The sequence below is a fragment of the Anastrepha ludens genome, chromosome 2 (assembly GCF_028408465.1).
Source record: "Anastrepha ludens isolate Willacy chromosome 2, idAnaLude1.1, whole genome shotgun sequence".
In the NCBI taxonomy this organism is placed as follows: Eukaryota; Metazoa; Arthropoda; class Insecta; order Diptera; family Tephritidae; genus Anastrepha; species Anastrepha ludens.
The window spans coordinates 21,979,070-21,993,787 of record NC_071498.1 but is presented as its reverse complement, the minus strand read 5'-3'; the positions used below and the strand labels follow the sequence as shown (position 1 = coordinate 21,993,787).

Sequence of the window (14,718 nt, the reverse complement as noted above, 5' to 3'; positions counted from 1 at the left end):
GTACTCATGGCACCCGTAATGCATAAACATACGCTTCTTTGCAGCCTGTATAGTTCGCGGAGTGTGTACTTAACCAAGTCCCGTCGCCACCAGGCAACAGAGGCGTAAGTGATGATTGGTCTGATAAGTTTTTTCTTGCGATGTAATGGTTTTGAATGTATTACAGGCGATGGAATCTACATATAACTAAACAATTACACATATTTAATTTTGCTTTTTGGATCCATTACTTATGCAAAGAAAATTAGAAATATAAATTAAGTACTTCAATTTTTGCATTTAAATTATTCGAGGTAAATATTAGTAAAACTTTGCCCGGATGAGCAAAAGGTAGTCATATTTGTATTAACCAAGTTTTCAATATTGTTGTTAAATATAAATCGTGATCAAAATGAATTAAATAGATAAAATGAAATTTAGATGCGGGTATAAAAAAAAATGTTGTGTTGCATTCATTTCATGCAAATACAAATTATACATGACAGCTATCATCAGCAGCAATTTGCGAGAAGCACAGCATGGTCTAGGACTTTCAATTTGGTTCTTCATTTGTGAACATGGCCAGCATTGATAGCAAACTTCACTGGCCAATGGGGTATTATTGTTTGCGTTTTGTACACTGTTTTGTGTATTACCACAATTAGCGGCTTAATGTATATAAATGGGTGGATAAAGATGTGTATTTTTTCAAGCCGCAACGAAATTCATGTATAAAAAACACAATCTTAATTTTTGGCGACTTCTGTTGTAAACAAATCGCTGTCATATTCCTTTTTTAAGTCAACAAATCAGCTGATTACTTCAAATTTGCTGAGAGCCAATTAACACCTTTGCATTCTCTTCATCGTAGACAATGTCCGGGTTATTTCGATGACTGTCCTTTATTTATGAATTAACTCTAAATCGGCTCAATATTCACTCCTATAATTATTCGCAGAAGGCTAAGACGTTTTCTAGTTCATCGATGAATATATTTAATGCGTATCTGCGTAAGAATACATCCGTTCCGTACGCTATATATGCTTATTACCATAAGCAAATGCAACTCTGCAGCTATGTAATTAAAAATCTTTTGCCCCTTCAATGCAGTCAGCAGAGTTTTTCTTCCCTCATTACACATTGGAAGTCGAAAAGTGCGTTGTTGTGCTAGAAATTTTTTATATGCTCTAATTTTTAATTTTTATTAGAAAAATTAAACGCGAAATGCTATCGTAATCAAGATAAAAGTGATGAGAACGATTCTGTAAGTGAAGGTTAGTTAGATGATAATAAATTTTCAAAAAATCAGCTGAAAGCCCCATTGAGGCCAGCAAAAATAAAAATATAATGAATACATATACAAGGAGAACCGTATTTGTGTGATTCGAACAAAGTATTAGTGCAATTCAAAGAAAATACGAAAATAAACGAAAGGAAGAATATTTGAAATTATGGAATAACATTGGAGTTGGTATTATATATTCGTCTTGAAGTTTCTTTTTGGGTGTAAAAAATTCGATTCGATGGTGACATCTTTAATTCTTCACGCGATTGAATTGAGAATTAGGTAAATCGAAGGAACGAGATAACTAATAGAAAAAATAATGAATAGAGCAATTGTAAGGGACCGAAGCATATAAGAAGCGAAACAGATAAAGAGCAAGCATAAATAAAGAACATACACACACGCAATCAAGCTCCAAAAAAAAGCAAATAAATATATACGCAGTACTTGTAAACGGGCAACGCTAAGCATTAAACAACGAGCAAGTCGTCGAAGAAAAACTGGCTAAAGAGCTGTGAAAGAAGTTTATACAAGAAGACAACGTAGAAATAAAAGAAAATATAAAAATCACTTGCTGTACGAGTTTGGAAATCGACATATTCGTTGACAAACTCGCCTATTACAAAATCATAAAGGACCAAGTATCCACAAGTATATGGAGGTTGGATGGAAATAAGCAACTCCTTGAGTTCCAGCTGATTTATGAATAAACGAAATCAGCTTTCCCATGAAATTTTGCTGTTGAACTTTAAATTTTGCTATACTAGCAAAGTTCATATTAATCAATCATCAGCCAAATTGCTGGGTAAGTAGTTCCTTCATTTAGTTTTCTCGTTTATTTTTTCCGTTTCTGTTTTCTCTATTTTCCATTTTCCGTTTTCAATTTGCTCTCTAAAGAATATTTCATCTCTTCTTGACTACTTTTCTATTCAATCACGCTCAGTTTCCCCATTTACATGCATTTTGTCATTGTTTTTGTCGCTGTTTCGCTCTAACGCTTGTACGTGCGACTGCAACTGCAACCATGTACCTGTATACATATGAATCAAATTCATATGTGAGTTGGTCGTTGTTTTTAGTTTGTTACATACAGCTGAATGTATAGTACATACATATCTATGAATATGTCAGGTATAACCGTCGTAACCCTTGCGCGCCTGCAGCTAGAGCATTCATTTTAGACAGACAAATCATAGCCCTTCAAACGCTCCCCCACAAAACAAATTGTATGAATTTGTTGTGTATGCATGCATTAATGTTAATGCATTTGTATTTATATATCCACACATATACATACATACATATATGCATGTACATATATTTTCTTTCAATGCAGATTTTAATATTCGAGTCCTTTATTTACAATGATTTTCGGCCTATGAAAATGTGATAGCACTTCTTTCTCTTTTAACCACGCGGTAACACCACCTACTTATTTCATATTTATATCAGGGTTATGCAGGAAAAACGAGTGCTTTTATACAGTTTTAGACATTGAAATCCGGACACTAAAACTATTATAGGTTTTACTAATTTGCTTTGTGAGAGCGAATATGTTGATAAATAATTTTTTTTTTTCAATTAATAGATGATTTAAAAGAAATACATTAAGAATATAAATTGACTGCCAATTTTTGCCAACCGTGAGTTTATTATTACTTCATTTTTCCTTCTTTTTTTTTTGAATTTAAACTAAATATATTGACTTGTACGTTTGTATATATGCATATTATAAGATATAATTTTGAATCAAAATCAAAACTAAACCTCGTGCGACACAAAAAATTTGTTTAAGTTTCAACTTATGAGGGGGAACTTTTAAACGTAGAGGTGGTAATAAATTTTACATAATTTTCTTTCTTTTAATTAAATAAACTTTCTTTGTTTCTCTGAAACATTGTTGGTTTATTTCAACTTCCTTTTTATACAAACAAAAAACAGAGATAAGAAAAAGTAGTAAGTTAAAGGTTAAGAAAATACTCAGATTTTCGTGTTCGCCACTGTATATTTTATTTATATTACAAATAGTGATATTTATCACTTTTGAACTACCCTATAAAAGTAATACAACTCAATGATCGACATGTTGATTATCGGCAAAGTTGTATTCCGTAGCCTACTTTTGAGGTTTTTTTTTTAGTTTTAGTGCGAAAGTTTCAGAGTTTACGCAATAAACTTTATTAATAAATATATAAAACTGAAAATATTTAATTTATTACTACGTATACGAAAGGCGAAAAATCTTAATTGATTTAATCATCAAGTATGCATATTACCGGCGTTTTTTTTTTTTTTTTTTTTTTTTCTAGTGATAAGCAAACTCGTAGAAAAAGACAAAAATGTATTCATGTCACTTAACACCTCATTCCACTGTAAGTTGAAGTTGATAATATAGGGATTTGCACGAGTCTCAAGACTTTGAAAGGCAAGTAACGCACAAAGAGCAGGCCTCTACTTTGAACTGGACAAGTATTGTGCAATGAAAATGTGGCCAGCAGATCTCTTGGAGATCGATTTCAGTATCGTGTTTAACAGTTACCTTCCGTGGTAGAAATGATTAAGAAAATCTGTCATCTTCCTTCACTTTCCTTGTGGGAAACATGCCAGACAGCCAGATTACTGTAGTGTTTTCTAAAGAAAAGGAGAACAAAAGTTGATAATATAAGGGTTAAGTTATGGTGTAATTACCATAAAAAATGTCTTAACTGAAAAATAGGGCGACCACTATCACTAATTATTTCAAAATGGAGGGAAATATGTATGCAAAAAGTTCAAAACGAAAGCACAAATTTTACGGGCACACAGAGGCGTTCAAAAAATTGCAGTGTAACATTCAGCAAAGTTTTAACTATTTACATATACAATATTTTTTCTTACTAAAAATATGCATTGCTCATATTACAAGAGAACTCATACGAGTATAACTCAAAGTTTCAAACTTTGTATAAAATTGAAAAAATTTGAACTAATTGTCATACAAATTTCAAACTGTTTTTTCGCAATGTTCAGAAATTGTTATAGCCCATTTAATTTCGGCACAATATGGTTCAAGTTTAAAATGGCTCAAAATTCGTGTTGATTTTTGATAATTATTTTGTTGTTATGTAGTTTCTATAAAACAAATGCACGAACTTTTTGTATATGGGAAAACAGACGCAACACGATTACCAAATAATTGTCCAAAATAAATGCGAATTTTGTGCATATTTAAGCATACACAATATTAAACCAAAAATGAACGGGCTACGAAACTGCAGATAAAGATTTATTCTACAAATTATGAAAACTTGTTGTTTTTAATTTGGTGAGATTTTTTTTAATTTTGTAGAAAGTTTGGAATTTTACGAACAATATTTTTATAAAAAAAAGTAACAAACAATATTTTTATAAAAAAAAAGTTACGAACAATATTTTTATAAAAAGAAAGTTACGAACAATATTTTTATAAAAAAAAAGTTACGAACAATATTTTTGTAAAAAAAAGTTACGAACAATATTTTTATAAGAAAAAGTTACGAACAATATTTTTATGAAAAAAAAAGTTACGAATAATATTTTTATGAAAAACAGTTGCAACATTTTTATAAAAAAAGCTACGAAAAATATTTTTATAAAAAAAAAGTTACGAACAATATTTTATAAAAAAAAAGTTACGAACAATATTTTTATAAAAAAAAGTTATATTACAAACAACATTTTTATCAAAAAAAAAGTTACGAATCATATTTTTATGAAAAAAATTTACGAATATTTTTATAAAAAAAAAAGTTACGAATCAGATTTTTATGAGAAAAAAATTACGAACAATATTTTTATAAAAAAAATTACGAACAATATTTTTATAAAAAAAAAGTTACAAATCATATTTTTATGAAAAAAAAGTTACGAACAATATTTTAATAAAAAAAAGTTACGAACAATATTTTTATAAAATTAAATTAAATAAAAAATAAATAAATCGTCAAAACTAAAGCTTTTCAAAATGTGGCAGCGCGATTATTATGCAGACTCAGCATAGCATCGCAGCTTATCATGCCCGCTAATTTCGTTGATACCATGGCTTTCTAGATATTCACTACGTTCAAAGAGTGGTAGTAAACACGGAGAGATAAGCAATAATCCCTGTGAAAGCGTAAAAAATAAGCAACAAATGCAACAACAAAAGAGAATCAAGCTTGCTTGCATACATTAATAATTTTCCGTTCGGCTTCTATTTTTTTTTATTATTCCTTTTTAACCAAAGCTTTTCAGCAAAAAGATAAAACGACTCTCAAAACCCCATACGTTGACCTTATTTTGTGTAAACAAATTATTGGAGTTTTTAGTTTGTATTTTGTGTGGTAGATTTGTACAGTGGTTGAATAACGTTAAATTATTAGAGTTCACTTAATTTTTGACCTACATATTTTGAAAAAGGCAAACATTTTGTTGTTGGCAAGCATCAAATGCGGTTGATCACGAGCAGCTCACTAAACATTTTCAACTTTATTTATTTTTAAAATAGCACATTGTTTTGATGTATCTTTAATTAAATACGGCAGTCATATCCGTTAACGTACAACTTCCCACAAAAATGTGCACGGCTACGAGAAAATTTACCAAAAAAAAAATAAAACGCTTCAAGTTCCTTATAAGAAATAATGGTTAAGATGTTTCAGAAAACGCCATTTTATTTATGCGTTAGGTCGGTCCGGGTGCGATACCCATAGTGGGTCATGATGCAATAAGTGCAGGTGGCTGGGAAAATATCGATAAGAAAGCTTATGCAAACAAATAAGTTTATTTACCTACTCACGCCACAGATACAGCTGCGGGCATAAGAAAGAGAACGACCACGTTTTTCTAGTAATACAGGTATGGTGTATTTTGAGTCGGAAGTTGCACCTTCTCGACGATGAATGTATGTACTTGACTTATAAACGAATATGTGGCAATATTACTTCGAGTATATTTGTTTGCTTAGTTGTTCAATATATGTGTGGTACGGTCCGTATATAACTTAACCTGGGTTCGATACCCACTTTGGGTCATGACGCAATCATTACAGGTATTGTCTTTCCAGTGAACGTTTATTCCGCTTTGCCTTTTTCGACCTTATCGTGAGTTTCCGTCTGAGCAAATACTCCCACAAATCGCAATACAACACTAGAACAAATTTCGGTAATTTTCTCTTTATATTCTAGGCTTTTATGTGGAAGAAAAGGTTCAACACTTCAGCGTAAAAATTGACAAAAATCAACGAAAATTTTGAGTCACTTGAAAGTTGCACTAATATTGAATGGGCTATAAAACTGCATAACCTGTATAAAAAGTTGAAAATTGTTTGTTTACATTTTATTAAAACTTTTGTGATTAAAATTATTAAACGCTTGGTAATTCATCGCACACAGGTGCACCTATATAAATGCCAGAAATTACGCAAATATTTCAGCAATTTAATTCTAAGGTGGGCTATTTCGCAAAAAAAAACACCCATCGAATTATCCTATCAAAACATAATAAGATCCATAACGTCTGCACTTCTTGCGGGGGAAAAATGGCCTAGTAGCCCAAACCCCTTCATATAGTTTATAAATTCATATATAAATCCATTTATTTAATCTGATAGTTCGAGTTTATTTCAAATTACAATTGTTTGTCACACATATCAAAAATCCTATTTGTTCATTATTGTTTGCGCAGTATCCACTGTTAGTAGTTACTCTACCAACAACACTTAGTTTCACCCTCAGCAGGGGAAAATAAAGAAAAGTGGCGAAAGGTGGTAGCAAAGCGATGGAGCGCAAAATAAATGTGTATTTTCATATGCACGTAGTATGTATGTATGCGGAAGTATGTAGGTATGTAGCTATGTACTCTCACATACATGTGCATGCATGTATAAGTATATACATACTCATAAACAAAATCATATTTTCACTACATGGCTAATGACATGTACTTACAATTAAATTGCGTTATTTACAAAAAAGGAGAAACCTGAAATGCATTTAGCACTGGGGAGTTTCAAGCCAAAGGGAGTATATACAGTTACGATCATAAAAATGTAAATGCCAAACGAGTGCATTAGATTTTTGCGCGCGAATATATTGAAATTTTTTTAACAACAAAATAAAAATATTTTTAAAATAATATTATTTTTATGTTTTTAAATTTTTTTACGTTTACAATAGAGCATTTGCATATACATATATTTTATTAATTAGCTAATGGTGTTTTCTTTTCTCGTGTTTATTCCACCCTGTGCCAGACCTGTACAATTATCGTATTCTATTCTCAGCATATTCTTTTCTCAAACTTTTTTGCACTGACGGATATGTGGCATTTCTACCCCATACAAAAAGTGAGTGATTCTTGTTTGACTGCGTACACGAGTTCATCCAAATAATTGTATGAAGACTTTAATTGTTACAAAAAGTGGTAGTTTTTTGTTCTGATATATGATATAATGCGCATTTATTTTATTATTATTAAATATAATGTAAATGTAAATGTGGAAGTGTTAATTTTTTATTGTTCTATACTTCTCATATGGAAAACCAAACAATTTCACTAGGCGTATGGCAATATTTTTGTAATATAAAAATAAGAAAGATAATATAAGGAGGAAGCATTTTATTCGAGAAAAGAAAACGCTATTACTTGTTACAAAATATTTATTTGTTTTTTTTTTTTATTTATTTCTATTTTTTATTTATTTATTTCTATTTTTTATTTATTTTTTAGTTGTTTTGTTTTAAATTTATTAGGGCAATATTCTAGTAATATAAAAATAAGAAAGATTATATAAGGAGGAAGCATTTTATCCGAGAAAATAAAAAATCTATTACTTGTTACAAATTATTTATTTGTTTATTTTTTTTTTGTTTATTTTTTATTTATTTTTATTTTATTTTTTATTATTATTATTTTTTGTTTTTATTTATTTTTTTATTTATTTTTTTATTTTTTTTTTGTTTTTGTTTATTTCTTTATTTATATTTTATTTTTTTATTAACAATAGTTCATTTACTGGCTATTACCAATTCCGTGCTTAAACTACGAGCGGCACTAAAATTATTCTTCCATAATTTAGAAGAAAAATAATTTTTACAGATTCAATTTGTTTTATTCAAAAAAACTTTAAAATCTAGACAGACGGCAACGTTAATCAGGATTACCGGCGCAGTTAATTCTGATTAAAATTCTAGTGTGACAGACGGTTGCTACACGGATTAGCGAACAGCTGATTTGCTTATTGGATAGTTTTATCAGTAAAAGACCGCAGACAACACATACGGGTATTAGCTGCCCTCATACTAAGAAATAATAATTTATATAATATATTGTACTAAAAATCTTAAATTGCAATTTCTTAAACTGCTCCGAAATATCAAAAAAATTTATGTAATTAATTTCGAACTTGTTGGTGTAAACTAGAATTGAATCAGGTCTTTCATGTACTTATCTTCACAATAGAGAGGGAGAGGAAGAGAATAGTTTTTCTGCTGTTTAATGTTTTTAAGTTTTTTAGCTTCCATCTGTCACTGTAGGATGGGATTGGATCCACAAAGATCAGTGATCGGGCGGCGAAGCGAACAAATACCTTTTGGAACGCTCAAGGCTTTCAATATGGCAAACAAAAAAAATAGTTGTTTCTGTTTATAAAAAGTTCAGGTTTTTTTTATGGAGAGTGTGACCTGTTTGAATTTTTATTTCCGCAACTGTATATGTATGTGTATATACTTATAATCGCGTTTGAAATTGTGTTCAGTTTTTTCTTTAACTCTTCTACGACTGCGAAAAATTAATTTGCTACAGCGAAAGAAAAAAAAAACCAAAACAAGAAACTTCTGTTGCTTTGCTGCGAAGCTTGTTTCAGCACGGCAGCATAGCGATAGCAAATGCCAAAGCAAGGCGAATTTATTTGGCGGTAAGCGAGCGGTCTACTTCTTTCAGTTTGAATTTTTGTGGTTTGAAAGAGATTTTCTCATTTCGTAGAATCTTTTACTGTCGCAATATCGGGTATTGGCGCGCCAGAATGAGTCCGTTGCGTCGGCTATGGCAGAAACCAAACGCAAACGATGCCACAATGAAAGTATTGCTGGATACATACAAATCAGCTGTTTTGCATGACATCTATGTATAGTACATATGTTTGTTGTTGTAGCACGGGACTTTCCGTGCGACAAAAGTAGCGAATTGGCCGACAAAACGTCCGAGATGAATTTGGCATTCTCTATACAAATACACTTAATCAATACGGCTGGATGTTAGTTAAATGTGGTGCCAACAATTCATATGTGGACGCAACAAACTCATTTTGGCGGGCCTATTATGCTTGCAGTTTTTCAAACGCGGTTCGCGTGAAGTACCTTAAAACAAGTTTTCTTTCCAGCTGAGGTAGCTCGTCTTCCACATCTGCAATGCTGACTATGTGTACTTAGTAGTAGATACATACGTACATACATATGTGTCTTACAAATTTCGGTCCATCAATTTTTTCCAGGCAAACAGTAACAGTCGTCCTATGGTCGATGAAACTACGTTTCTTCAAGAAATCCCTATTTTACTACCTGCATAATCATTTACATAGGGACATATTCAAAAATTAACATCATATGCTAGCTGAATGAGCCAGGAATATTAATGGCGAATATTCATACGAAATACTAAACATTCAACAAGGGATGTGCGCGCTAATGTTGTATGTAAGTATACTCGTAAAGTGCTAAAAGAAGTTTCAAACGGTTAGTTAGTGTTTTTACTTACTCAATAGTGGTCTTTACACGGAGCAACAAAGCAATCAGTCGTTATTTATTTTGTTTTAGTAAATCCAACGAAAGCGCCAAGTAACGAAGTGTCGCGGTGGCAAACTTGACAATTTGATCGGTAGTTGGTAAACTACAAGTCAGCTGTTCGACAATTAGCACTTAATAGTCGGATCCGAAGTTGAAGTTCAAAATATCAAAAGTGAAGGAAAAAACTAAATAGGTAATTTTTTGTTTTTGAAAAATTTCTGTGATACTGAATAAAAAATATGTACTGTTGGCTTAAGTTTATACAATGAATTCTGATATATTTATTTATTTAGCTTCAATCAAAGCAAGTTGCTTCGCAGCGCTTTTAAATAATTAATAATTCAATTAAATAAGTTGATCAATAATTTTTGCTTTCTCGCTATGTTCCGACATTTTTAGTTTTTTGTTTTAGATTTTGCTGGTATATAATGAAATTGCTATAAATCAGCTGGTGTGTAAGAGCATTACAAAACCAGGGTTGAGTGCATAGTGCACTAAATAATTAATGCAATAAGCGGATAGTTAAAACACTGAAAAACTGAAAAATTTAGTGGTAATGAAAACATTAAAAAAATAGTGGTAGTGCAAAATGATTAAACTAACAGAAATAAGTAAAAAAAAAAAACATTTGCCGGACAACCAACTAACCGAGCGGCGAAGTAACGAAATTGATGCGAGCACCCCTTATGATTCAAGCCATGTCGTTTGGCGAGACCAATAGAAAGAGTGCGAAGAACGAGTGCGTTTGAGGAGAAATTTGAGAGTAATTAGATTGTTCGTGCATATTAAAAACATACGATCTCAAAATGGCCATTAAATGGAGCCAATGTAAACTAAGTTTCTTTGTGAGATCACATTTTTGTTATGTTTAGTGCTTGTGAAGGAAGTGAAAGAAAAGGTGGAAATTAAAAATTAAGACTTTGTTGTATGTAAAGTGCTATTTTCGTTAATTTTTAAGCTACGACGATACGCTCATGCATTTGCTGCCCAGCAGGTTATATGTATGTGTGCGTGTCGGGTGACACACGTACTTGCTTCGTGTCACACATACTTGTTGTCGGCTTTTGCATGATGAAAATCAAAAATTTTAGATTTTTTCGCAGGCAAGCGTCATGCACCCGACACGCACACATATAAATTGCTGGACAGCAAATGTATGAGCGTGTCGCCGTAGCTTTAGGTGCAGTTACTCTCATTTCCCAGTTTTTTGTTACCAAACCTTTCTCTATTTGAAAAAGTGTTGTGGTGTGCACAAGGGTATTATAATTTTGTGCACATAACTGTAGTGTAATAAAGAGATCGAGATATGTAGTTATGATGGAAATGGAATGTAGCCATATCTGATCGCTAACTTAAGCGAGAATTAATAGGTTTTAGTGAAACCTGATACACATTTTATTCTTCATCCAAGCAAGCGAAATCGACCAATATCCTCATTTTCCTTACTACGATAATTTTCAAAAACAAAAAAAGATGTAATGCAAAATTTTGAAAATTTGCTACAATTGATCGACTCAAAAAATAAATAAGATATTACTAGTTTATATAAATTTTTTTTTTTTCTAATTTTGCACTAGCATCAGAGGCTATCAGCTCTTGTGTTGATGTTATTATTTGCTATGAATTCTATCATTTGCTATGTATTTTGTATTTGACAATCGACAATCGTAAATAAATAAAAATACACAGGCATTTGACAAAACTTTCAAAAAATCCAATCATATTTTCTGACACTGTATACATACTTTTTTTTCTTAATTTAAATATCAAATTTTATAGCCGGACACCGTACGCAAAGAATAACAATCAAATATTATATTTCATGTCATCGGACTCGATCTATATTTAGTTTGAGGCATCTGTTTCATACATATATTTTCAAGGGCATATTCTTGGATCAGCATCATTTTCCAATATTATTTAGACAATGTCCAAGATTTTAGGCCAATGCCAATTCACTTGTCTTGTTCGTAACTTCTTATCGCGCCACAACGATTGCTTTATTTGGTGAAATCGGAACAAAGGAATAAGAATAAATGTATCTACAAGTACGTGTATGTATGTGTGTATGTATTCCAGTGGTTTTAATGACTACAGTCATCGGAGTATTGGCAGACACGTACCATGCGGAAAAGCTTAGCGACACTTAACTGATTTCGAATATATACACTAATATTATAAAGAGGAAAACTTTGTTTGTTTGCTTGTAACGAATAGGCTCAAAAACTACTGGACCGATTTTAAAAATTCTTTCACCATTCGAAAGCTACATCATCCACGAGTAACAAGGATTATACTTTATTTTGGAAGTAGGGCTCGAGATATAGGTCAAAACGTGGACCCGGGTAACCTTTGGATGTGTATGTACAATATGGGTATCAAATGGAAGCTGTTGGTGAATGCTTTAGTCCAGAGTATTTTTCATGCCGCTCCGTGACTAGGGTCTCGAGATAGAGACCAAAACGTGGACCCTAGAATGTGTTTGTACAATATGGATATCAAATTGAAGCTGTTGGTGAATGCTTTAGTACAGAGTATTTTTCATGCCGCTCCGTGACTGGGGTCTCGAGATATAGGTCAAAACGTGGGCCCGGGTAACCTTTGGTTGTGTGTGTACAATATGGGTATCAAATGAAAGCTGTTGATAAGTGCTTTAATACCTATTGATGACTAGGGTCTGGAAATATATGCCAAAACGTGGACCCGCCGTGTCTTTGCACCGAATTAAACCAAACTTACACACATTGTTAAGGAGGTATTGAAGATGGTTTCCGTATAGTTTGGATACCTATTGGTAGATAGGGTCTCGAGATATAGGTCAAAACGTGGACCCGGGTAACCTTCGGATGTGTATGTACAATATGGGTATCAAATGGAAGCTGTTGGTGAATGCTTTAGTTCAGAGTATTTCCATCCGCTCCGTGACTAGGGTCTCGAGATAGAGACCAAAACATGGACCCTAGAATGTGTTTGTACAATATGGATATCAAATGAAAGCTGTTGATAAGTGCTTTAATACGGGGTAATTTTTATACCTATTGATGACTAGGGTCCCGAAATATATGCCAAAACGTGGACCCGCCGTGTCTTTGAACCGAATTAAACCAAACTTACACACATTGTTAAGTAGGTATTGAAGATGATTTCCGTACAGTTTGAATACCTATTGGTAGATAGGGTCTCGAGATATAGGTCAAAACGTGGACCCGGGTAACCTTCGGACGTGTATGTACAATATGGGTATCAAATGAAAGCTGTTGGTGAATGCTTTAGTACAGAGTATTTTTCATGCCGCTCCGTGACTGGGGTCTCGAGATATAGGTCAAAACGTGAACCCTAGAATGTGTTTGTACAATATGGATATCAAATAAAAGCTGTTGATAAGTGCTTTAATACGGGGTAATTTTTATACCTATTGATGACTAGGGTCTCGAAATATATGCCAAAACGTGGACCCGCCGTGTCTTTGAACCGAATGAAACCAAACTTACACACATTGTTAAGTAGGTATTGAAGATGATTTCCGTATAGTTTGAATACCTATTGGTAGATAGGGTCTCGAGATATAGGTCAAAACGTGGACCCGGGTAACCTTCGGACGTGTATGTGGTATCAAATGAAAGCTGTTGGTGAATGCTTTAGTACAGAGTATTTTTCATGCCGCTCCGTGACTGGGGTCTCGAGATATAGGTCAAAACGTGGACCCTAGAATGTGTTTGTACAATATGGATATCAAATAAAAGCTGTTGATAAGTGCTTTCATACGGGGTAATTTTCATACCTATTGATGACTAGGGTCTCGAAATATATGCCAAAACGTGGACCCGCCGTGTCTTTGCACCGAATTAAACCAAACTTACGCACATTGTTAAGTAAGTATTGAAAATGGGTTTCGTAAAGTTTGGTTGTAATTCGGAGCACTGGCAACGGGTACAGCGTTCTTTTGAACCAGCCATAATGTCGCTTACTTTTTTAACGCTTGGGACGGAACTGAACTGTCAAATTGACAGTGTGAGTTACAATGTGTCAATATTTCTTTCTGATTTGGATGCCATAAGGAAAAAACGTAAGTGCAACATGTAAAAATTGTTTGTGAATTTTTTTGGAGTAGATTTTGGAACAGTGAATAATTTCTTACGAAATTTGAGAATTTAATGTGAAATCCGAATGAAATTATGTGTTCGTGGAAAAACAATTTTTTTTGGTTTTTTTTTTTTTTTTTGAAAAATATAAATGGATAATGGTTAAAAAAGCTCCAATGCTTAACAAAACACATAAATTGAAACGAAAAATTCATGGATGATCAGGAAAAAAGACGATTGTTTATTCATATGCGTTGATTTGAAATTTAAAAACAATCTTCTTTTTTCCTGATTTTCAATTTATATTTTATATTTACTCAAAAACAAATAGAAAAACAAAAAATATTGTTAATGTCAAAGCGCTTGAATAAAGAAATAAATAATATGAAAATCATATATTTTCTGTTCTAAACCATATCTATTCTATTTTAGTGTCCCCAGCGAAGGGGCCGGGTTTGCTAGTTTCTTATAAATTCTAAGAGTCTTCTCAGTTTCTGATTCATTTTGTCTTTAGCCCTATATAGTTTATCTCCTGATAGTTGGAATGGCAGCTTTGTTTTCAAGCTTGAGTCGAATTAGTTGACTCACTGTA

General features: G+C 32.4%; 1 protein-coding gene across 3 annotated transcripts in view; it reads left to right on the top strand.

The window, feature by feature from the left end:
* Positions 1-1,103: 1,103 nt before the first annotated feature.
* Positions 1,104-14,718, top strand: part of LOC128864836 (RB1-inducible coiled-coil protein 1) — a 37,409-nt gene continuing 23,794 nt past the window's right edge. Inside the window, exons 1-2 of one of the 3 annotated variants that reach the window (XM_054104610.1) lie at positions 9,779-9,954; positions 10,075-10,237. The gene's annotated coding sequence lies outside the window, so the exon portion shown is untranslated. Of the gene's footprint in view, positions 2,070-9,778; positions 9,955-10,022; positions 10,238-14,718 lie in introns of those variants that run through there. The other 2 variants (XM_054104604.1, XM_054104596.1) reach the window with 2 other exon arrangements.